This window comes from Harpia harpyja, chromosome 21, assembly GCF_026419915.1.
Source record: "Harpia harpyja isolate bHarHar1 chromosome 21, bHarHar1 primary haplotype, whole genome shotgun sequence".
Taxonomy (NCBI): Eukaryota; Metazoa; Chordata; class Aves; order Accipitriformes; family Accipitridae; genus Harpia; species Harpia harpyja.
Window position 1 is genome coordinate 7363494 of NC_068960.1, and position 26136 is coordinate 7389629.

General features: G+C 41.8%; 1 long non-coding RNA gene across 1 annotated transcript; it reads right to left on the bottom strand.

Annotated features, from left to right (window-relative positions):
• Window positions 1–108: 108 nt before the first annotated feature.
• Window positions 109–17517, bottom strand: LOC128134886 (uncharacterized). The gene is made up of 3 exons (XR_008232874.1): window positions 17436–17517; window positions 2333–2557; window positions 109–788 (listed from the first exon to the last, which is right to left on the bottom strand). It is a non-coding gene; the product is annotated as an uncharacterized LOC128134886 (long non-coding RNA).
• Between the last annotated feature and the right edge of the window lie 8619 nt (window positions 17518–26136).

A 26136-nucleotide genomic window follows, 5' to 3' on the forward strand; every position in this document is an offset into this window, starting at 1 on the left:
TTGCTATTACATGTAGCAACATTAAGGGTTTTTTTCCTCCAATGGCGTGTTTACACTGACAGATAGGTACTTCTCTAAACCAGTAGCTCAATCCTTACTATCAAACTTGTACCAAGGAGTGACTTAGTTCCAGTCTGGAACTCAAAATTTCTGGTGCACTTAATAGATGTGCACCTAATGGAAAGTTCATGAGTTTCTGCAAGCAACTTGTTCTCAACCACCCATCTCAAGCCTCCACTCCCTTGAAGTGAAGGGGGAACCAATGCAGATGCTGCATTGACTCCCAACACATGCACAAGACATGGCTTTTGCAGCAGTTGCTGCTGAGCCATGGAGTAACCCCTCAAATCCTCTCTCCATTTTCTTCTGTTTTCTGCTCAGTTTTTCACTCTAAATTAAAAGTGCTGATGGGCTGCATTTGGCAGAACATTAGGCAAGCAACACAGGTTGCAATCTGAAAATTTGTTTCTGATCACCACTGCCATAATTTTATTGTTGCTGTTGAATGAGAATGTGGGTAAATTCCAGCAGGGAATGTACAATCTATCTCTGTGTTAGTAATTACTGATTTGATTTCCAGGTGTCCTACAGCCCAGTACTGTAGTTTCATATTGATATAAGATTTTCAGCTTTCCTTGTGAGTTAATTATATAAAATACGTATAAGAAATCAGCCATGAAAAACAAGGAAATTCCCAGGTCTTCGTTTCTTCTCTTTTGTTCAAAACTCTGTTGAAATGGTGGGGTTGGGTAGACATGGCTAGGACAGGACCGAGGATTTTGTGCAAACTGAAGTCAACATATAAAGAAAAAAACCAGGTTAGTTAGCAAGACCTTGGTTCTGACTGCCACAATACAAAGTGTTGGGGAAAGGGAGACGCACAAGTTTCAGTCTCTGTCCACTGTGCTTCTGAAAAAGCCCTGTGCCACACACTAGCAGAACTGATAGTGGTGAGGGCATTTAGTGCCAGTCGACAAGGATGGCCAGGCTGAAGGCACAGCCATTGCCCTCATCCACTTATTCAGAAAGGCTTTGGCATAATAGCTTTTAAAAGGAGGAAAAATTCTGTTGATCCAGACCAAGGGAATGCTTTGCAGTGCTTGCTGTCTATGCCTCACAGATATGAATCCTTCTTTCAATATGCAGCACTGTCAGCACAAACAAAATGGCAAGAAGATACCATGAGAAGTGCACAGCAAAATGGTATGAAATTGGTTTTTTATACCTCAGGATGCTTCTTTCCGCTGAATCTATCTACTACTTTTAAAGTGACCCCATGCTTTTCATGAATACTTTCTTGCTTTTGGGGCTGCTCTGGATAGATAGAAAGGCAGGTAAGGATTAAACAGGAGGAAGTCCTTGATGTTGGCAAAAATGAAGGCTTTTGAATCTGAAATTCACTTGAGCAGCCTGGTGCAGCCAAAGGGATGTACCAAGTCCCCCTCCTAATACTATGTCAACAAGAGCCTAAAAATCAAAAAGGTGACCCATCCCATGGGCACTTTAGGCAGACCGCTGCAAACAGAGACTAGCTAGGACACACAGCAGTGACACACAGCCAAAAAGTAGCTGGTCCCTGCAGAGCCCTAGTGCTGTCCCAGATAAAAACCCAAGCCAGGTTTCTCCCCGAGCGTCTGCTCTGCTCCGCTGCCACCCCCTATGGCTCCAGCAGAAGTGCTGCTCTCTGAGGCCAGCTTTGTGTTGTGTTTGGCACGCAATAAGGCCCTGAAAATAATCTCTTGTATTAGCTGAAACCCTCTCATGCCAACTTCGTGATCCCTCTGACATATTTGCTGCCAGCTTTTGGTGTCAGTGTGTTGGCCCGTGTCTCAAAGCAGTTACATTTTTAACGCTGCACAATGCGTACCTTCTCTCTGTGCATCCCTCCTCACTGTGCGTCCCTCTCTTGTGGATGAGCAGGACTCGGGGAATTTGGCTGGATCAACGCTTTCCCCAGTAAAGACTGGGGACTGATGGAGAAAATGATCTGTTATCCCCCACAGTGTGTACCAAAATGGCATGTGGTAAGTCTCATTCTGATTTCTAAAATGCTGGATAACAGCCACCGTCTCTGCTCCTCCGGCCCCATACAAACTCTTGGGGACTGTCAGTTCTCCAAGGCCTTATTTGAACAATTCACTGAAGAACTGGAAGGGATAAGGTGATCTAAAAACACAGTAGAATTCTCCAAAAAACCCGGGAAGGTTATTGTTGTTTTTCACCATATTAAGAAATAACTCCACTCGATAGAAAAATAGTATCAAAACATTGAAGGGAACTGAACAGCCACCCTTACAAAAATAAGCTTATAATCCTAATCAGCTGAGCATACCTTGAAGTAAAACCTGAGTAGGTGTAGGAAAGCAAAAGGTTTAATGTCCTCCTGTAATCTTCTTCTCCCAGGGGCCAATTTTCACTCCATCTTTAGAGAAGCCAGATGTTTTGCCTAGGTGGGTTTTACTGGGCATTAACAGAGAGCCAGGCAGGAATCCTGTCCCTGGTGTGGACCAGCAAAAAAGGCCCTTTAGCTGGTGGGAGGTAGAAACTGGTTTCTGTCCTGTGATGGAGAACAATTGCAAGGCAGTTATTGAAACCAATCTTTGCTTCGACCTGCAGAGCTTTAGTGACCACAGGGCTGTGTTGTGTGGTACCAGCCATCAGTGTGCCAGATAGTCTGGGACCCTGAGGTATAGAGATGATTGCCAAAAAACCCAAGCTTTGTTATAACAAGAGCAAAACTGAAAGCAACAAAAGGATGAAAGCATTGCAACAGAGAAAAATAGAAGATGGCCGCAGCTATGGCACAAAGCCGTGAGGAGCATCAGTGACCAGGGAGCACTGTCCAGACAGCATTGGACATGCACCTGCAGAGCAACCCAAGCCATTCATCAACTGGAAAATGAAATAGCATCTCTGTTTTTCTTTAGCTCAGCCTGCTTTCCTGTATACGAACCCATCACTGAATATTTTGCTATAATGGATTAAATATCTCAGGTGGCATTTCACTGATACAATGAAAACAGCAAAAGATGTACAGTGCTGGAAAAACTCTTCTGACTCAGCATCTCAGCTGTCCTTCATAGTGTTGGTATTTTTCTACCAAATACCATTTGGTCTCCTGAATTAAGAGATCAATCTTAATTTTGTCCACAGATGGGGAAGGTTTGCTATTTCCATTTTGTCTGCATGCACAAAATAAAAGCAAACTGTAATTTATTTTTTGTGGACAAAATGAGTTTGGGTTCTTTCACTTTTCTTTTGGCATTCTTTCCTGTTGACAGCATGATTTGCACAAAATTACATTCTGTTGATAAAAATGTGCTGAAATGTCTTTCAGTTTCATTGACTGAATGATTTGCAGTAAGAGGTTTGACAAAATGCATGTTGTCGACAGAATGAAATGGGGCGGGTGGAAGGAAGAATACACTTCAGACATATGGAGTGAGCAGTTATACACTTACATGGTTTCTTAAAAACTCTGCTCAGAGACTATTAGAAAGGATTTTGTGGGATTCAGAGAAGACAATAGTTACTTTGGAAAATCTCATTCGCACAGATACATCTGGCAGTGGGGAAAGGCATAAAGAAAGCTAATGGGTGCAGAATTTGGCCAGAGATCATTGCAAGTGCTGTTATACTTCTTTAGATGTCTTTCTATCCAAATAAATTTCCTCCATTAAGTTTACAGATTTCCTCATTCAGCTTTTAAGGGAATACTTGTACTGGAAATGAATGAGACAGGGAAAAGAAGTATGTTAAAATTTATGAAAACATCTGTTGGAAGTTCTGAGAAAGATGCTTTTGTTTTAATCATCTAAGCAAGATTGATGGGTTTTATCAGAGCTAAGTACCGAAGAGTCCCAAATGGGCTCTTTATCCCAAAGGCGAAGCACTTAAGCGTATGCCTAATTTTAAGCATGTGAATAATGACCTCATTGACTCCAGTGGAAAACTCAAGTGCTACAAGCTGAGTATCTTGGATTCTAAGATACTTTGGATTAGTGTTAAAATCATGACCAAATTGTACCAAAAAAATAATCTTTGTAATAATCTTACAAAGTTATTATAGTTAGGACCAAGTGTTTTTGGTAAAATAAATCACATTAGGTATATGCAGCTTGTTTTGATATGGTCAAATACATTAGGACAGAAAGACACTTACTGATAAAACAAGATAAATATTCATTTATTCAAGGAGATTTACTTGATAAGCCTTAGGTGTGGTAACACAGAGAGGATCAACCTGGTGGGTAAGCAAAAATCTGTTGTCTGTGGTGATATTGCTTCATTTTATCCAAAATTGTTCATTACACAATATATTTACTGCTTTAAGTCAATTCTGAAAAGAACTTCAGCACTTTTTTTTTCTTAGCTGTTTTCTCACAGCAGCATCCTTTTGTTGAGCACCAAGTCTGGCTGTCAGTCAGAGAGGAGGAGGAAGAACAAGAGTCAGACCTGTGCTCTCTTTCAAAAGTGGTTCTGTAGGTGTGGTAATGAGCTGTGGCTTCTTCTGGGAAATTTGGTTTGTGAATTAAATTGTTGATGGTGCTAAGTTTCCGTTGCAACGTCCAGCTCAATTTTCTTTAAAGGGCGCTATGGGTATCAGAATATGGTGCCAAACTACCTTAAACCGCTATTCCAGACCATTATTTTTGTTTCAGGATGTAAATGCTTTGATTCCACCCCCACACTAAAAAACCCCACTGGCAGGAGCTGGATCAGGGAAATAAACAATAGCACCTCATGTGCATATACTCAGTTCATTTTACCCTGCTGTCAAAACCGATTGCATATTTCTATTCAAACAAATGTATCAAAACAAAGGAAACGCCTGTGCAAAATGCTGCTTACGCAGGGACAAGCTCCTTGTGGCTGGATGTGCTGGGGCACTGCAGAAACTGAGGAGTGAAGTGGGCTGTGGTGGACAGGCTGGAGGAGAGAGGGAGTCCAGCATGCACCTCAAATTAGGGTAGACTTTGGATTACTCTGATGTTTGGGGTCCTAAAAGAGCTGATTTTTAGGTGTCCCAGCCTGACATAGCATTTAACCTGGAAGCTGGGGGAATGAGCTGAGGAAGGACCAGACATGTAAGCTAAGAGCAACTTCATGGCACCTATCATCTCTTCTGTACTGATGAGACCAATGTTCATGATCTTTTCAGACAGGCATTAGCCAGGTGACCAAATGCTATCGTGCTTGACTCATTCCATACTTGCACCTGGTGGCTATTGATTCCTATCTTTGGAAAGCCTTAATATACATTGCACACTCCCCTTTTGAATGGAAATGCTGTTTAATGGCATTTAACAGTGCAGGAGTCACAGCTGCAAAACCAAATGTTTTACAGAAATTTTGGAAATTGTTTTTTTTGGCCATGAAAAAGCTTTTTCTATTTTGCTTGAATGATATAACCATTTTTTTAGCTCTTAAGCAGTAATTGTCATCCAACTAAGCAAGAGCTGTAAGTGCAGACTTGTCTTCAGGCTTAGGATGGGATGGTGTTTTATGTTACGATGTATATACATCTTCCTGCTGAAAACTGCATGTGCTTATGGCTGGCCCTACATATTGGGCAAATGTGGGAGCCTGTCTCAGGAAAACAACAGTCCAGGAAGATTGCTGTCCATGAACTCATGAAGAAGTCAGCTGGAGGGAGGATGCAATGCAGATCCCATTGTCAAATACATTTTCTAGAAGGAAATTTGCATGGCAAAAAAATGATGCACAAAAAAGTTGGATTTTCCAAAGCCATGGAAAAAAAAAGGGAGTAATAGAACTGAAAAGAAATGGAGAACTTAGGTCAAATACCTTCAAAGCATATAAGCTATAAGCTGACAAAAGAAGTCCATCAAAGCAAAATTTACACTTGAATTTAAAACAGAGCCAGGCAGATTTTGCTGGAAGAGGGAGAACGCTGGGGTACAGTAACCAAGCACAGAGCTAGAGTTTACCTAACCATAGAAGAGGATAGAGTCTGTCAGAGCATTTTCTAATTCTGTTTCTATTATCTGAGAGTAGAGCAGATGACAAATCTGTTAGTTCAGAGTGTTGACACAATACACTTTTATCACTTTTTGTCAACAGAACATAATTGTGTTCAGATTACCCCGTCACAGGGGAATAGCCATAAGATCATGCTGTCCATAAAAATAAATGTCATGTTCTATTTCTGGGAAAACAAGAGGGAAATAGGAAAAGCAATGCAAGAAAAGAAAAAACTTGAACAAAGTCTGTTCTTTGGACAGAGTTTTAGTTATACAGACATTGTGATAGAGCAGTTGTTCACCCAAATCTGACACCCTCAGGCCCCTATTTTAGATGCCAAGCTCCTGTGTTTCCTTCCCTGCCACCCCATCCCATCGAATCCAAACACTTCAGTGATCTCTTCCAACGATCTTCTGTAACTGATGTCAGCTACGAACCATGAGTCATGTGTCAACAGCAGGAATTACAGAAACCCACCAAGGAGGGAGAGCGATGCTCTGCAGGGCTTGGACACAGTCAGGGAGTGGAGCAGCGAGCCTGATGGCAAGGCTTAGATGACAGGGAGGTCTCCAGTTTGAGTTATCTCCCTGACTGCCTTTGTTGTTGGACTTCAGGGGTCACCTTGCCAAAAACCTTTTGGAAGCATGACCCCTTTGGGGAGATGGTAGTTGTGGAGCTATCAGCTTCTCTCTCCCAAGCTGGATGCCCTCTGCCCACGGGAGGGAAGGCATTAAATTGCACCTTGCTCTGTTCCCACAGAAAATCATTGCACCTCAGGCATCCATTTCCTAGACAAAATGCAAACTCAGCTGCAGGAACATGTTGCATTTTTCAAGATTAAGCAAAGTGAGAACTAGTATTTTTAATAAAGCAGATGGAAATATTCAGTTGGCTTCGTTCTAATGGAAATAAAATCCTGCCCATCCATCATCTTTTCTTGCGACACTCTGGAGACAGCTGTAAATGGAAATCTGAGGGCTGAAGGGGTTTTCGGGCAGGTAGCGGTGTTTGTGCACAGTAGACAAAGGGGATTAGTCAGTATGGGGAGGAACCAGCATCACTTTGTGCTCCCTCATGGTCCAACACAGGTGCAGTCCCTCTTGATTTCCTGTAGTAATTACAGTATGAATCACAGCAATGCATTCAGATTTAAAAATAGAAACATATTCTTAGGGGGAAGAAACAAACAGAAAAACAAAGTCCGTTGTCAAAATCCAAACTCCATCTACCTTGGCCCAAATTTTCTTCTCTCGTAAAGTCATGTCACGTCTCACACCTTCCCATTAGTTTTTGACATGCTACTTTACCAGCTAAGAGACCCAGAGGGGATGGGGGTTGTAGGAGCCTAAAAAAAGAAATAATTAATCTCCACTGAGAGTAATGTGCTGCCACATATCACTCAGCGTTACATCAATAGCCTGATGGAGTCAGGAGAGGTGACTGAGAAGGAAACAGGAACTAGCTTGCGATGTTTGATGATGAAAACTGAGATATTTAAAATCTCCAGTGCCCATTTGCTATGCAGTCTGCTCAGATGCATTCAGTGTGACTACAGCACCCAGACAGAAGAGTGTCATCTTCTGTGCTCTTGGTGCCACTTTTATGGCAATTTAGAAAATGATCACATAGCGATGGAAACACTGATTAGTTAACACACACAGCCTCCGTGTATTCTGTTCATGCAAATCTTTGAACTTCTGGAAGCTGTCGTACTGAGAAAATGTCTATCCCGTAGGTAGCTATGATTATATTGCTGTCTTTATTATTTACTGAGTGACACTCTATGTAAGCTTTGTGCGTGACACACAAGGTCTCACGTCTAGAGGAGCAGCTACTTCTTAGATGCAGAGAAGGTGCTTATTAAAGCAAAAGGCTGTTGGGACAAAGCATCTGCCATCCTCCTCTAATTGCTGTCAGCTTTGGAAAAGAGGGGTCGATACCATATCTAAGCTTGAAGTCCAACGGGGCTGCCATTTTGGTTTGAGTTTTCACTTCTGCAGCCCCCAAAAGCCATTTAGGCTGAGATCCAGAGTGACCCTGGCAACTTCCCACAGGTTAATTGTGAGCAGGTACCCAAATAGACTGTCCTCTCTACATTACCCAGCCTACCTCTCCTCCCTGACCCTGCCTGTGCCTCTTTTACAGTCGCATCACACAGTGGTACAGCCTGGTCTTCTGTGCCATTTTCCAACTCACCCAGATGCACTGAAGCTGCTTAGTAAGGAAACTATTTTTTGCTTGCACAACTGGAACAAGGTAGGAGAGTACAAAAAGCACCCAAAAGCCCCAAAACCTGAATATTGAGCAAATCCTAGAGATAAGGAACAGTATGCATCACTCTAAATGGTTTGCAGAAGGCATGCAGCCATAGCAGGGAGGACAGCAGGCTGCAACCCACTGCTTCCAGTGCTCTAACTGACTAGTCCCTTATCCTGTCCTAGTTATCTCAGCACACTCCCATTCAGTGAGACACCCAACCTTGGAGTTTCACTGTGTGATTTGCAGCCAGTTTTTTTTTTTTGGTTTCTCCACAGTTTCCATCAGCTACAAAGCAAATGGTCTTATTTCCCCTTGATTTGGGTATGGAGATATTTATATGAAAGGATGGCAAAATGGCCATATGCACAGCTAGATACCCAGAGGAATGCCACTAGCGGTGAGGATTCAGTGAGCGAGTAGCTGGGAATTAAACTGATGTTTCAAAGAGAGAAGGGCATAAGGTGTCATCTGGTCACAGCTGTTCAGCCGCTCAGATGAGATGCAGAGGGTTTCTCAGGTGGAGCAGGCAGGAGGGAGGCACTGAAACATGTTTTTATCTTTGCTTCTGTAGAGTCTAAATGAGATCACAGCAGAGTAGCAGCAACAGATGTTCGCTCCAACCACTGTGTCAACATCCAAAAAATCAGTATGACAGGTAGGTATCACCCCCGAAGTATCATATTTGACAAAGTGGCCCTGGAGCAGGTGGGTAGCTTCAGATGATTGTTTTTGCTCCGTGATGGGTAAGAAGTGTCCCAGCTCTCAGGAGATGCATTCAGGACTGGCTGCCACCTGATCCTGATGAATTATGGCTGAGTCTTAGATGTAGCCCTCAAATTGACACGGGACTGAAATGTCGCTAGGCAGATCATGGCAGCTCAATGGAGAGACATAAAAAGCGTACGAAGTTTTGAGAGTACAACAGCATAACTGGTATATACAGAGAAAAAAGCAACATTCCTCATCTCTTGCTTTGCTACTTAAAAGGGGAAACTTTCCTTTTAATTCATGAAACAAACATACCCGACTTTCCATTAAGTTTAGCTTACTGGAAATTTTTAAAGAAAACTTTAGCTCAAAGTAGCCAAAAGCAATGCCTTATTTTTGCATAATCACTGGTGCCAAGGGCTAAAATACAGCACTTTTTTAAAAAGTAGGGGCTTTAAAAATAAGACATCAACATGTCTCTCCAATTTCATAGTCACCATTGTCCTTCTTACCTAATTTCTCTCTTTATTAAAAAAGACTGATTAGTCCTGCCTGCTTGGTATGAAGCACAACTTCTCTTTATGAAGACTCCAGTACAAAAAAAAAAAAATTAAATGGGGAGAGAAGAAACTAATAAATGATTCTGCTTGACACCTTGGCTAGTAATACGAATGTCAACACAGCCACAGTTCAGTGAGACACTTACATATGTGTTTATATTTAAACATGTGTTTAAGTCTGTTCGGATTCAGCTTCCTGCCAAGGACATACTTCACTTGTGGGACATATGTGACTTAAGAATATGTTAAGTGTTTCAGTGATTTGGTACCAGACCAATAAATGCCCTTCACAAGTAGCTGACTAAGTATGTGCAGTTATTTCTCAGATAAAGGGTGTTCACAACTCTACCATTTGGTTGCTGTGCTATCAGCCCTGCTGATCTTCAGGTGTTGCATTGACTGAAGGACAGAGGGATAGAAGGAGTCTCTGATAATCTGCCTCTGCATTTATCTACCTAGATTGTGCTTTGTGAGCCCTGGCTAGCTTGCTTTGATATCTAAGAAGAACACCAGCAAATCTGACCTGCCAATTTGTGAGTTATGGATGGGAATGAAGTGTTCTGACATGATGGGCTCCAGTATTGGCCGAGCATGCTGTGGTAGGGCAGAGGGAAACATGAGCTAGACATGTCAAACAAACGTGTGAACATCTTCAGATGTGGTCTGGCATTTTAGTAAGGATCTTTCCGATGAAGACGTCAAGGATCACCTTGGGTTTTCCAGGGGTTATGACTACGGTGCTCTGGAAGGAAACATAAGACCTGCCTTTGATGCAGCGAAGAGAACTCATGTTCTGGAGCCTTTCCTAGGAATTCAGGGAAAACTTTGGAAAATTATGGAACTGGCTGGAATCTTACAGTTTTGCGAATGACATATTGCTTTGTTTGTGGAAGTCATCCCAAGCTGTGCTTTTTACATCTTTTTTCCTCTCCAGTGACTACATATGCGGTCTCAGCGTTAAGTATGCAAAGGGCCTTGCTGGGCAGCTGTAGGTGGTCCTGCTGCTTGTTAAACATGACGGTTGAATGTGTGGATGCACAGTAAATGACTGCAGTTCATCATAGCTTTTAGAAAGCTAATTGGTTACTAAGCTTTTGAAGGGTCAAATACATTAGTATCTAGCCCCACTCTGCTCTTTGAACAGCTAGTGGTTAGGAGCAAGTCTGATTAGCATGCCTCTTCACTGTCTTCCACTTCTGATATATACTTATGAATGACCTTTTGCTGCAGTGTGTGTGTGAAATGGAGAGAAAGACACAATCCCTATAAATAGCTTGCAGACAGAGTTAAAGGCTGTACTTAAAACAGAATGCATAATGTTTTTAAAGTAAATAATTAGGGCTAGCTTTGTGGGTCTGCATTTTAGTTAGAGTTTGAAGCAGAAGAAAAGCACCAGATTTGATTTTCAACCCTTCTTTCAGCTCAAATGCGAGCTGTAGACAAACTTCAATACGAGTGCATTTGTATCCAGGCTTGTTCAGTCTGTCGATGGCTGAAAATAATCCATCAGGATTATTTTTGCAGGATTTATTTTTCACAGTTGCAGCCTTTCTTGCTGAATGATGTGTTAGTGATGAATCCTGTAGTTTCAGAAATGGATGTTTTGGGGTACTCCTCTGTCTTAACAGGACAGACCCCAATAACAACACTAGGTGAAATTATTTATTTGTGTGTTTTCTGAAAAGATAGCAGAACATCTGAATTGGCTCCAGGAATGCTAGTTATTCTCATTGTTTCAATTTTGAGAACAGTTTCTTGTGGCCTGGCTGCAACTGGATGAACTGCTATCTTGAACTGTCCCCAGAAGTCAGATAGATACTTATTTATTATTTAAATATGAGCTAAGAGCGGGAAACTCTTAAAATTCCCCAAAGCTCTCCTCTAAAAATAAAGATCCATTAGTTCATCCTCAATAAATAATTCTTAATTGTTCCCCCAAGTGAAATCAGACTCCTAATTTCTATCTCCCTGAGTTTTCTTCTTGGCTTTCTTTGACCGTGGGTGCAGCATTTTTGTCTTGTTCTGCCAGTGACATTCAAGTGTTAAAGCCAAACTTTGTGAAGCCACGCGGAGGGCAATGTCGGTTCCTGATGTAATTCGCATAGTAGCCTTGAATGACCCCCATCCACTCATGGTGACTTCTGTTTGTTTTGGCCAGTGCCTAGAGCTCCATTTTTCCCCCTCTATCTGGAAGATAACTTGCATATCCTCCCTGTTTATGATCATACTCGCCTCTGATGTTTCCTCTTTAGCATTGTTATCCATCTTCTGGATTAGACATAAACCCAAGGTCCTGAATGGTCTTAGTCATTGAAGACCTGATGGCACTTTTCACAAAAGGAGATGACTAATCTCCACGTCCTGGCCACAGGCCAACTTGGCTAATTACGCTCTGCCTACCAGAAATTCCTCCTGAGGTTTCAATGGTCATGTTGTTTTTCACTTTCTGTCCCAAACAGCTATTGAATAGATGCTGTTTTTCACTCCATGCTACAGTTCAGTAGTGAATGACACTTTAAGCTGGTAGCACTTCTTTCTGCTTGTAAAATGCTTTGGGTCTTGGGGGCATGCTAAGGTGCTACATTTTTATTTTCAGGAAAGGCACCCATACAGTGATGGTCCCCGGTTTCTCCACACCTTGCTGTGGAACGATCCTGTGCCAGTACCCCATCTCTCCTTACTAGCTATTATTATGTCTAGCTATTCTTATCTTGCTAACATTTTATTAGAATGATTCCAGTATTTATTCATTTTCCCATCTTGCTTTTCTTGATGCCTTTAGAAGAAAGTGCTGGGGAAGGTGCTCAGCTACTATGAAACAACCTATGGACTGAGAGAGGTTATGTGCATTTCCAGCTGCTGAGAAATTCAGCCAAGGACTTTTTCCATATACGGGAGACCTTCTAATTTAAATGAGTACTATTAACTCTGCTTGTCTTCTGGTTGGTTTTTAGTTTAAAATTAATTAAACATATGCCTGAATTTTTCTCAGAGTGTGTTCCAAAAGGATCCAGGGGACAGGAGACTGTGGTGAGACTTGGCAGGTAGGAGGGCTGCCCCTGTGAAGCCTGCTCACTCCAACTACAGACTGCTCTCTCATACTTACCCTATTACCATCTTAAGGATATTTTCAGATCTCAGCTTTCATTCATTCAAAAAAGATGTGGTGCAACATAAAGGATACCAGGTGATGCCAAGATGTATGTGGGAAGGGTAGAGAGGATGTGTGAAGCACCAAAGAATTATATGCCCAGGGATAATCAGATTTGTACCGTCTTTTCTATTCCTTTCTATTCTGTTTGATCATGGTTTGCCAAAATCAACAACATTGATTTTAATACAGGTGCCTTTGTTCCCAGAAATGGTCTGAATGAAACCTGGGATTATGAATTCTTTCCCACAGTCATACTGAACCTTGGGAAGCTTTCCATGCAGTGGGTAATCCTTTTATTATTTATTTTTTCTTGTTCTGTTTGCTGTTATTAGCTTCTCCTATCCAGCTTTGATACTGCTGTTGTAGCACTTTGCTCTCCTACACCATGTCGTGACAGAGGGGCAATACCCATTACAGATGGTTGTAAATGCGCCTTTGATTGCTAATGTGTCTTGGAAGGTCCAATCCAAATAATATCTGAGATGTTAGTATTACGAATGCTGTATGGAGGGGCTGCCAGCCTTAGTAGAGTCAAAATTTGGGATCAAGGCTGAAACAGAAAAAGGCCTTGGAAATCTGCAAGTTGCCTTCCACACAAGCCCTTCATGCACATTGAAATGTAGAATATGAGAACTAAGTATGAAAATTGAAGTAATGAAAAAAATTGCCCCGGTTTCATTGTTCCTTTAAAACTTGAATCTCAGCCCAAGATCACAAATAGGTCCTCTCAGGTTTATAGACCCATAAAGAGTCCCTGGGCACTGTTCTGAGTAAACCTGGACTAATTGATGGCTTAGTACTCAAAAAATATGTGAAATCTGTGGTTCTGCACAGTTCCAGTGTGAAAGCCGATGAAACTTGTTAAAATGGAAAGGTGGTTGGTGGTTAATCACATACCTGAGAAGCAAGTGATGAGAGTCCCTCTTAGGGAGGTTTTTTGGGACAAGTCATGTCACATCTCTGCGTATCAGTTTTTCCATCAGTAATGACAGGGTGGGAGGACTTATCTGCCCTACCTGCCTTCCTCATTTGCAAGATAGTTTGAAAATCCTGGGGATGGTGTAATAAGTGTTAAATTGCTTCATTCAAAGCCATTTAAAGTTTCTGTCTTTAGAGGGGTAGGAAATCTTACCTTTTCTAAAGTGACAAGGCAACAGCTGATCTATTATTTTGCGTCCTATATATAGTGATCCATCAGCACTGGGATCAATTTCCTGAAGGTCACCAGCTCTTTTAAATCCTGCCATCCTCTTTGAATTCAGATACTGTGGATTTGGCTTCTCTCTTCCTCACCTGCATTTTCCCTTCTTTCTCTTCTGATAAACACAGGCATTGCAGCTTTAAGATTTTAAGACCTTTCCCAGATGGAAAAGGTCATTTGTCTTTCGCTACTCAACACTTCCTTCATGAGTTCATTTAAACATTGCCAGACATCAGAAGAACAGAACTCAGCTGTAGGGTTATCTATGTCTTATTCCCTTTTTGTGTAGGTGGCAAAACTGATCTAGAACAAAACTGTTTGGTTCCCATAGCAATTTACAATGTGTAGCGACCATAATACTGTACTCTTCCCACTCCTTATCTACACCTGTTATTTCTTCCTTTGCCACCCAGCTAAGAGCTATAATGCCGGCATTATTTTGAATGGCATTAAGCAGGCTATTCCCTAAGTTTCATGCAGTTTCTCACTGTTTTCGGTAAGGACAGGATGTACTTTTAATCTAAGTAGTAAAAAGCAAACACTTCATTAGCCACTTCCAGTTGCAGTCGCAATGAAAAGTTAATTAAAGGAGTGGAATGAAGGGATATTACAGCGCATCTACTAATCTTGGTGCATTATTTATATGAAATCAGTCATCAAAATTAGTCATGTGCATTATCTTGCTGTGTGTGGTCTGGTTTGAAATGGTGTGTTTGTTTCCATTCAGCTCCACTGGATAGAGTTAAGATACACATTTGATGTGTTACTCAGATCATATTTTGAAAGTTTATTATGCTCTCTATCTCTCTGTATCTGCAGGCTCAGCATCAAGGGACCATTAAAAGCTTTCAGCTGAACTTTGCAGCGTGTCTGAGATGAGACAAGTGACTAAAGTCATCCTTTCCCATAAGTTAGCAGGCACAGCTGCCGAAACGTCCACCGGCATGGGGCTGGCTGCCGGGATGTCACCTCCCAGCCTTTTGCCGCGTTTCACCGTGCCGGGTGTTGGTGGTGCATCTGGGATGGCGCTTGCAAGCAGAGCGGTGGCCCGTAGAGCCCCAGGACAACAGTGGTCCGGTGAGAACAAGGGTCCTGTTGTCCTCCCTGGCAGTGGCAGCGGAGGAGCATCGCTTGCACCCGGACCTGCGCCAGCCTACGGAGTGCTGCCCGCTCCGTCAGGGAGCAAGATCCCCATGGCTCTGCTGTTAGACACTCTTACCCGCTGCAGGTATCACACCTCCTGCTTTTTTTAACTTTTGTCTCTCACTTTTCTCCTAGGATGTGGACCAAGAAGAATCAAGGCTAACAAAGTAATCTCAGGTTCTTCCTTCGTTCTGGGTGGTCAATGAGCTGCTCCTTCCCTCCCCTCCTTGGCTCATCCTCTCCCACAGAGGAAGCAGATAGAGTTACAAATTTCAGGCGAGGAGAATAGTTTAAATGATCCGTCCTTAAGGTCACTGTCAATGCCGTTGCATAAATTCACCTACTAGGGGCTGCTGTAAGAGCAGTGCCGTTAACTGGAGACGGAGGGGTGTAGCGTTACAAAGCGCTGCATGGAAGTTGCCCACTTAAATCACTGAAGCATTTTAATTGACATTCAGTAACTCTCTCCTTTTCTGAGGGCTGCCTTTAATAGAGTGAGCACCGCTAATGCTGGTCATGGGGTTGCTCTGTGCTCCCTGCTGCAGCTCCTGGCTTGAGCTGCAGCGACAGCACGGTCCCTGAGAAATGTCTAAAAATTTCATCTATTCGCTGCGAAGGGGCAAACGTAAAAACGCAGCCACTCGCTCAAGCACAACACATAGCTGCAAGCAAGTTCAGCTTCGACAGGAAGAGCTGGGCTAAGAAATAAGTGGCTGCATTGGCTGTGGGCTGCCCAGCACAGTGGAGAGTTGAGGCTCTCTCTGAGTTTTTCCCAGAAGCTGTGGGAGAACTCGCCTGCTTGTTTTGGGGAGCAGGGAAAACAATGCAGGGAGGTGGGGAAGTATTCCAGCTGATCCCCTTCCCTTCTGTCCTTATGTTTCCTTATCGATGTCCTCCAAATCTATTGCATTTTTAAATGGGTGAAGGGCTTTTCAAATTGCACATCAGCATCTACTTGTTTGAAGAAAATACGTTTTTGCATACACTCCTATAATGTGGCAATCATTTCATTATCTCCAGCTTTACTCTGCAACAACAAGTAGGCAAATACTCCTTCACCATCACAATGTTTTGCTTACTTGTAGAGAACTGAAGAGCTGATATAAGGACACGATAGGGAATTCATCTTGCAGTCCCAGACCAGATATATTGATCTTACAGGATGAGGACCTGGGCTCTGTGCTTTTGAGCATCTTCTATTAGGTACATAGCTTCTCAACTAAGTATAACAACGGGGAACTTGTCCTTAAGCTGCAAAAGGTCAAAATGGAAGAGAGCAACTGCCAAGAAAGGGCATGGTAAAAGTCTAAAATGTATTTTAGACCAAGACACATTTCTGCTCTCTCTCTCTATTTTGGAAATCTCTTATCTTGAAACAAATGAACATCTATAGTTGAGATGCACTATGCTCATGAGGGATTGCAAAGTGGCTTAAGGAACCTAACAAGTCTGGTGAGCTAGATATAGCCACTCTTGCTTCTGTCAGGTAATGCCTCACTCTGCGAATAATCTAATTTTTTTCCAAGGTTTACATCCCTAAGCTGTTTCTCCCACTGAGTGAAAACTGTGATCATTTTTGCTGTGCTTCCTATAAATGAGGCAGCTGGGGGTGAACCTCTTAGCTACAGCGTGAATGAAAGGGAGAATGCCAGACATGAAAAATCCTCTTGAAATTTCAGTACAGCTTCTAGCAAAGCTAGGAAGCAAGCTACAGTCTAGATTATTTTCCATGTTTTATAACCTTTTCTCATTACCTTTCTGGTTACAATGACTAAGAACAGGGTCAATATCTTCAGTTTCTCACAGAGGCAAGATTCATCCTATATTCCAGAATGAACTATAGCAGTAAGTATAAAATGGATATCTCTTGATCAAGGGTACATCCCCTCTAACTTTTCTCATAAGATATTAATAAGAGAAAGGCATTATCACATTTCATTTAACAGGTGTGTGGAAGAAGGGGAAATCTCATAATCATGTAATACCTTCTACAGTAATACCCTTCATCAGCTTTTGCTAATTATTAGCTGAAGCCATTTTCTATTTTGTTTTTCATTTAAAGCTGAAGGTGAACTTCAGGAGACACCAACAGCAATTTATTTTCTAGGTTTTGCTTTCTTCATGCAAGGAATGCCAAGGTAACCTCACAGGGTTTCATTTAAAAACAAGAGTTCAGAGGAAAAATACCATGGCTTTAGACCACTGTCTCTGTTAGTTTATTAAAATATTAGTCTTGTAGGTGTGTTAGATTGATTTGCCTTCCGTGGTGTTTAAAAATAGCTGTGAGAATAATGGGTTTCATCAAAAATCATTAACTGGGACGTTACTTTCATTTTTTAACCACAGAACAAAGTGTCACAGCCAGATTAAAGAAGCCAGAAAGCATTCGGAGTGCACACAAACAGCTAGCAATCTTTATATATACCTTAACCATGGAAAATCCTGAAAGATATTAGCCGTCTTCCACTGCAGATTGGTCAGAATCCCCAAGAAAGGTCAGGTTGTTCGAAGTGGCTGGTATTTGTACCAGCTGACATGAAAAGGCTCAGTTATTTATAGTGGTTCGCCTGCGTCCCCACAATGCTAGGGGACTGAATGAGATTGCAGAGATGAAAGGACATTTCAGTCTAACAACTGCAAATAGCTGTAGCTCAGCAAACTTCTAAATTATGGCATTACCAAGCAGGAGAGTTGCCCAGCTTAAGCACAGGTTTTAATCCTTATGGGGGCAATGAGATCCTATATGAACCTTTTTTTTGGAGGGGGTGCATTTTATTTTGATAATGTTTAACTCGCTGTGTAGTGCAATCCAAAGTTTAGAGCTTCCCTTTCAAGTTTTCCTTATGAGCTGTGCTGCCTTTATCTGGTTATGTCAGCTAGCCACCGTGATGGAGTTGTTTTTTATAGCTGTAGGACTTGGACAGGAAAGCAGAAGCTGGGGTCATATAAGGAGAGTGATGGGACTGGGAAGAAATGTGGATCCAAGTTCATCAGGGTGAATGCTTCCCCTTTTGCTGAATATTTGGTAGGTGAGTGACCCACTAGAGATCAAGAGGGATAAAAAGAAGACATTTTTGAAGAAAAGAAAACACATTGATAGCAGTTATGGGGAAAGATAAGAGCAGTGACCATGGCCAATAGGAGCAAAAGCTCCTGTAAACTGGCATGAAATTCCTGGAGATCTGTCCTGAAGAAAGCCACCCACAGCTTCCAGTTTTCTTGGGCCAGTCAGGACAATGGAGAAAAGGTGATTTCTGCTCACCGGCAGGTCCCAAATCAGCAGGGAATGAAAGAAATGGAAGGTTGGCCCAAGCAGCCAAACGGAAGAAAAGAGGCCCTTTTAGTCAGTTCAGCCTCGTGGGAAAATTCCCACTTTGCACCAGAAGCAGCAAAGCACAGAACAGCTGAGCTGTTGTTTCTTTAAATCAGTGCTGCAGTTTGATGTGGGATGCCCTTTGGAGCATGGCTGATCAGGCTAAATATGAACAGGGTGTTATCTTCGAACAGCTCATGAGCCTTCCTGAACAGATAGCCTGGAAACAGCCCCAATGACTGGCCCTAATCCTAAAGCCTTCCCTTGCGCAGATAAACTCCCTACAGCTAGAGGGATGGAGGAAATTACTGATATTCACTCATCTATTTATATTTAGACAAAAGATTAAACAACTTGGAACTGTAATGATATGTCCATGGCGCGGCTCCTGCAAACATTTAAGCACTTGCAAAACTTCTCTGCATAGGCTTAACTTGAAATGGACTTGAGATTGTGGAAATTTTCCAACAGAGTATACTTATTCAATGAAGGAAAGCTATGGCCAAGCCGATTGTTTTTTTCACAGGGAATTTACTGAAAACGACCATTTTAATGAAAACAAAAGATTGTATTTTCACTCAAAAATTCCTGTTGATTTTGTGTGTTTTTATAAAACTCTAAACAATTCCATGGAAGTGAAGCATTGTGACCTTGCGAAGATTGGAGACATGTTGAAACAAATCTTTGCAATAGGATGTTCTGATGTTATCAGAGCAAAATCACTCTGGCTTTCCATTTCATTGGAAATTTCAACATTTCATGTTCTTTTGGAAAAAAAAAAAAAATCAGAAGATTGTAATATCCCTGGCTTCAAAGGGAAATTCCAGGTTTCAAGCAGCTTTGCTAAACACTCCTTAACTGTTGACTGGCACTGGGCCAGCGCCAAGGTAGGCACCTAAGAAATTTTATGGAATTACCCTGTTATTTCATGTTCCCTTCTCCCACCTTCTTTCTTTGAGTAGACACTTCCTTGCAAATAATACCCATTTTGTCGGGTGATGAGAAAAACGCGTAAGAAGCACCACCTTTTCTCCTGCTGTGTCTTTCCCTATGACACGGTGTGACACAAGCAACCTTCAGCTGGCCACTTGGAAGTGCTTTGCTTTTCACCCTCATGTTATTTTCGTCAAGCTAGCTAGACAGAGTGGTAACTTGTGGTTTGATTGTGCTTACGTGGTTTTGAGGGATAGCTCCAAGAAGCAATTTCTAACCATTGCTGACTGCTCCAAGAAGAGTTGTAAAAGAAATTTGGTGTTAGAGAAGACATTAGCATTTGGTTTTCAGATAGCATTTCATGCTATCTTACGAGAGACTTACACAGACAGGACTGCCTTCCTTGCATTACTTTGCATTGGTAAGATAGTTGTTATGGTCTTAGTGTAGTTCCCAGCCTCACTTTTCCTTCACCTTCCCCCCAGGCGCAAACCCTAGATCAAGAGCCTGTGTGTGGGGTACTCAATATACAAAAATGGAGAGTGACAACTCCCACACCATGGGACAACTTCTCTACCAGGCCTGTTTCTGCAGGACGATGGAGAGCTTTCTTCAGGAGGGTCTGAAAGCGTGGGATGAATCTCCGCAGGAATGCAGCCTCATCACAGGTGTCCTCAGTTTCTTCTACAAATGCCCGGACTTTTAAAATATAAATACACAGCAAAATCATGCTGAACCAGCAATTCAGAAATTCAATCTAATGATTCAAATTTGCCCCTGGCCTCACAAAACACAAGACCACAGCAGAGCTTTCTTCCCCAAGAAGAGATGAGGGAAGAGACTGGTGACAGATGTTAATTAGGCTATAAAAATCACCTCTGGAAAGAGCTCAGACATGGTGGGGAGCCTCCCGGTGTACATTTCTTTCCTTGCAGCTTACTCATGAGTCCTGCAATTAGCGTGGAGCCTGGCTATGCAGTGCACGGTGTAAGAGAGGTGGCATTAAGGAGTGCCTGTTTTCTTAGCCTAGTTATTTTCCGCCTTGCTTTCTGCAGTATATACTTTATGTTAATTGTAGCAATACATCTGTCCTCAGAGTTTATCAGATGTGAGGAGATAAGCTATTGCCATCAAAGCCTATTTTGAGCTATGAGCTCCTAAGTAAATCAATGTTACATGAATTAAGATTGCCTTGAGATTGTCTCTATAACATTTCAGCTGCCTGTATCTGGAAAGAGTTTCTGATCAAAACTCTTGGTAAAAGTTGGCTTTGGGAATTTTCTCATGCAGCTTACAAAGTCTGTGGCCATCCCATCTCAAACGAGCTTTAATTACCAGAGCTTTAATGGCAGCTATTTTATGATGTTTCAGAAAGGAAATGGTTTGTACCCTGGTGATAAGGACTGCATAGGAACCAATAAAAAATAAAGCAGAATTCCACAGCAGGGGATGGATTTTTTTACAGAGTTTATGGATAATTCTTAGCCTTTTCCACAAACCATGAAGAAAGAAAATATGTTAATGGACAATTACTTCTTTATTTTCAGTAGTTTTACCTGTTGCTCCTACCTTTCACTTTTTGTCATTTTTATACACAAATTCAACCACAATTCTGTCCATTTGAATATGAAAAATGCCAAGCACACTTCCACCTACCACGAAATCTACCTTTTTTAGAGACCACCTATAGAGAATCTTTTCCTTGACTGCAGAGGACATCTGTCACCACAGCACAAGCCCTACCACAAGCTCCGCACAGTTCGGAGTGATTGGCATTCTCCACTCACACGATGGCCACAATGGAGGGTAAATATGGAAGGATGATCTTGCATGTCAGAGCTGTGGTAGCACTGGGGTAGGCGATGACTGCCAGTACATACAGGAATAACTTCAATTATCCAGTGCTGCTCAGCTCTGGGACTCTAGAAGAATAAATACTTACTGCTCAAAATGAAATATGTATGTCATGTGAGTGTTTATTACAGTCAGTCTTGAATAAGTTAGGGAAGACTAAAAATTGTGTAATTGTCAAGTGGTTCCTGAACTAGGAGCTTTCCTCCATGTAGAGAGGTGCTATTTTGAATTCTACCACCTGAAGAAATCTTCCTCTCAGTTAGACTCGATCTCATCTGAAAAGCTTAGATCTATCTAACTGGCAACACTGTTCTCCCTGCAGGCATTGGGATCCAGGGCAAAGCCTAATAACTGACTCCTCCGGAGCCCTAAGTCCTGTCCTTGCCTTTGTCACCAGTCTGTGGTGTGAAAATGGGCAAATTGTTTGTCCTCTGTGATAGTGTCAATATTACATCTGAAGGGCAGGCCAAGCTTGCGCTCAAGGCCATACTTGTCCAAGAAACTTGGATGCAGGTGCAGATGAGCCCAAAGCAGAAGAAAGAAGACAAGTTTGACTCTTCTGGACTGTGACTTCCTCTGCTTGCATAGTGAAGTGACTCTAGGAGCTACTACAAAGCAAGTAATAATACCACAACTTTTTACAGTTTACTTTTAGTTTGCTTGAAGCAGTGGATCTGACCTAGTCTCAGCCTGGACAAGCCTCTGTCATGCGAAGGTTGCTTTGATTTATGCCTGCACTTGACAGGATCCAGGTGGCCCAAGGAGAGCGTTAAGTCGTCCTTGCTCCCTGCTCCAGATGAGTGCCGGGTGTTTCTCAGCTGTATCCAGGTCACTCCAACAGCAATATAATGTTGGTCATTCCATAACATTGTAAATCAGGCCACAAACCCCCACATTTGGAACAGTTAATGTCATTGCCTAGGGCAATACCGCAGACAGGACTTTATTTGCTTCGAACAAAATTAAAATGAGAAATAAAAACGCTGTTTTTGACAGCAGTTTAAATTTAAATAGATGGCATATTAAATACTGTTTATTAGGGCAGTGGGTTAATTATGCAACCTCGTTCCATTGCATCTTGTTTATAGGAACGGACTGAATCACACCGGCTTGTTGTGCTTCACATGTTAGGGCTGGCTTTCATTTTGACAGAGCAGTTACCCCTTTGCAGTGTTTTGATACACATCACAACGTTTTTGTCTGTAAAGCCATATTATCGGACTAACATTCCCAGGCAACCTTTGGGCTGAGTGGGTTTCTGAAGCTTGGCAACATAGACATCTTTCTATTCACCATCTTCCTAAAAATAAAGGTTGTCGTAGTGAGGATAATTAATTGTACTCAAGAAACATGCTGGTTTACTTCTACCACAACTTCCTTAACCCTTTCGCTGGTTTGGGCACTTCTGTAATCCACAAATTGTCATGCTTCCATAAAGTGAGTATTTATTTAACATCCAGGAAGAGTCCTGTGGGGAAGCTCTTAGTGACAGGCAAGCTACACGCTGATTTTCTTGGCAAATGTGGTCTTGCTCACTAGTACCAAAATTTCGTTGATGTATCTGGCCATAGGTTTATAAAATTCTCTCTCACAAGATAAAAAAAAAAGAGGAAGCTGTTTTAAAAAATAACATAAAGAAGCAGAAGCCAATAAAAACACCTGAAAATCACAGGGCTACGGGCCATCACATTGAACATATATATTTCTAAAATGATCTAGAAAGCTTTTCTTGAGTGCCAGGAGCAGTAACAGAGTGGCTGTGTTCGTACACATATGTGTGTGCACATGCACATACACACACACTAACATTTTTGACCCTTTTTACTGGGTGCCTCTCTTTTTCAAGAGCGCAAAATACATTGAAAAGGCCTCATTTTCACTGGTTGGAGCTCAGTATATTTGCACAAACCAGCTTGTATCAGAATTTGGCCCTGAATAGCTTTTTTTTCCCCCAATGTTACATAATAAATCTTCCATCTGAAAGATTTTCAGACACGCTTCTACTTGACTCAGGAGTCGTATTCATTGGAAAAAACTTTGATGGAGAAGGGTTTTTTTCCCATCAGTAAAATGCAGTAGCACTAAAATAATAATAATAAAAAAGCAGTTTGTGAGCTCATGTTGCTTTTGGGGAAATTTCATTTCAAAAAAAGTGATGAAAAAGTTCCAATAATGTTGAAACATCCTAAATTAGCTCCATACTTGAAAAAAAACCTGCAGATATATTATTTTCTTTTTAAATTGTGTCATTTGTTTTTAAAAATCAATACTACATCATATATTACTTTAAATTCGCAAACAGCCATGAGTGAAACACAACTTTTAATTTCTATCAAAGCAAAAGTTTTCCATGTGAAAGAAAATAAATTTTGCTCTGAAAAGGAATGATATAATTGCTGGAATCCCCAATTCTCTGTGCAATGAAATTTCAATTCCCTGCTTCATTTTGTTCAGGACCAAAATTATCAGTGGTGGAAAAGATCCTCAAAAAGAGAAATATGTGTTGATTCATCAAGCAACCTATTTATTTCCCTAAGAAGTCCTGCAGTCTTTTGGGTTCTAACTTCACTTGCTTTCTTTTATTTCAAAAGCCACAGTTCATATTTTATGGAAAGCTTTCTTCTTCCAGATTCAAGATCTGGTGGCTGAAATTTCAGAGAATACATTGGTCCATTTCCTTCTCTTGACTTCACCATGTTTCCTCTTCAGGTTTGCTGTATGAAAATTGTGTGTATAATCAATCAGCAGGGAACTGCCCTGTTGATAGGTACAAGACTTTCTAAATTTTACAAAAGTAAAACAGCTCATTGAAGGTGTGACATTTCCTCCCGGGGTTACAACCTGTGATTCCTAACCACAGTTAAGAATGCTTTTGTTCACATTTCTTTGCAAGAATTTGCTCTATGGTGTATAACAAGTAAGGAATGGTGGGTCACAAGCAAAATGTCCCCAAGTGAACCCTGTCAGAAGCAGCATACTTACGGAGAGCCACAGCAGGGGAAAGTCCAGAGGACAACAGACCAGGTGTCACCCGGCTGATCTCTGTCTTCATGAAACTACCAGCTACAGTGTCATGGGGAGACTCTTATGCTAGTTTTGGGTGAATGTGGGGAATAAATAACTGATAATTCCTCTGAGATCTTGCTCCAAGCCAGTAGCCTTCTTCCATGTACAGAAAACTTGTGTGACCACACTAGTGTGGAGCTCCAAGGGTTCCTCCACTAGGAAGAAGCAATAAACATCGGCCAGTACATGAGGTAAAGGCTTATTTTTTTTTCACCTCTCTTGAGGAGTGATCTCTTAGGAAAGCAAAAGTGGGACATGTTCATCCAAGGATGGCAAAAGACTTTTTGGAGAAAGCTACAGTGCATGAGTTCACAGCTGAGATTGCACAAACTACATCATAGCAGGAAGGGTTTATGAATAGGAGAGGTAGATTAGCTGCCAAGTTGATGTGACTGAAGACTTTCATCCTATTGTCATAAAAGAAATGAAAAAAATACAAGAGAGGCACAAATAAACAGCCTTATTAACTGGGGACATTTTTATCCCTCAAAGGTGCTTTTCTTCAGGCTGTTGCCAGGTCCTTCAGGCCCTACATCCTGCGACTGTGGATGCCGCTCTGTTTTAGAGTGCTATGCTTACTGAATGATATCAGCCTTCCTAAAATGTAAAAAAATAGGTAACCTCCTTCTGGACCAAAAAAAGGAGAACTTGTCTTGAAAGTATCTTCAACCTCCAATTCTCGCCTGTAGGTAGGTGTGGAATAGTCTTCTTCACACCTTCAGTTTTTCTCTCATCTCTAGTAGAGAAACGAACAACACCACAGGGAAAGACAGCACACAAATGAGGGCTCTGTAGTGAAAAAGAAGTCCAGATATCATAGCCAGCTTGCATCAAGTGAAGTTTCTGCTAGTGTCATGTAGGTGACTTAAAGTTAGTACGCCATTCTCAGTCCTTGGAGCTGGCTATCAGTGGCTTACAATGGGTTCCTTCAATGCATGCCCCCTTCTTCTACCTCCAGTGCTCTCCTAAATAATTTGGATGGGACAGAGGATGAAAATCCACAGCTTGTCACCTGAGAGTGAGACAATTTGCCCCTGTTTTGAGACGAATAGGGACAGAAGAAAAAAAAAAAAAGAGAAGTCTACACATATAATCTAGCAAAAATACTACAGCCAGGGAAGTGTCAGGGCTACAGGAGAGAGGGCCAAGAACAAAGACGCTGAAGCCAGGACTGCCAATCTGCTCTGCAGCCCTCTCTGCTCCTCTCAGCTGTGGTAGCTGGAAGAAAGGTAACATTCATAGGATGACCAGTTTTCCAGCTGCACCTTCATTTGGTTGTGCCAATAAATCCAGACTCTGAGGGGTGACATGTTTTTCTGTTTGCTGTTTGTTCTCAGTCTTCCCAGTCTTCCCAAAACTACTTCACAGGGAGAATTTCAAGGGCAAAGCATTTGATTTTTCCAAGTACTGGAGTTTTCTGTGATCCTGCTCCAGTTTGAAGTGGTGTCAGTGCATGCATTAAAACATTCCCTTTTTTGTGTGCTTTCCCATTCTGCTTTGGCAACAGACTGGCTTAAAAATCCAGAAATGATCCTTTCAGTTGTTGTTTTCAGGCACACAATGCAAGCATTGTGCATTGCTTAAAGGGAGCAGATTCCAGTTGTTTACACTTCTTCATGTGGCATTGTTAGGCTTAAGCAATTTGTCTGCTGATAGCCCCATATTAGGAGTTCTCATCTGCAGTATAACTGGAAGATATGATCAGAAACAGATCCGTGGTAGTCCATACGTCATTGCCAACTATGTGGAGTGATAGACAGTCTCATAAAAAGGCTACAGGGCGAGCTGAGCCAGAGATGTTTTGCTAGTCTGAGCGACACCGTTATGTATGAATGATTCACGTTTGTCATGAAAGCAAGCACGAAAATGTGTCAGATGGCATCTGAAGAGAAGGTAGATAAGGAGAAAGATGTGACAGTACTTTCAGCGGGATTTTCTTTTTTGGACTTTGGAGTCTCTG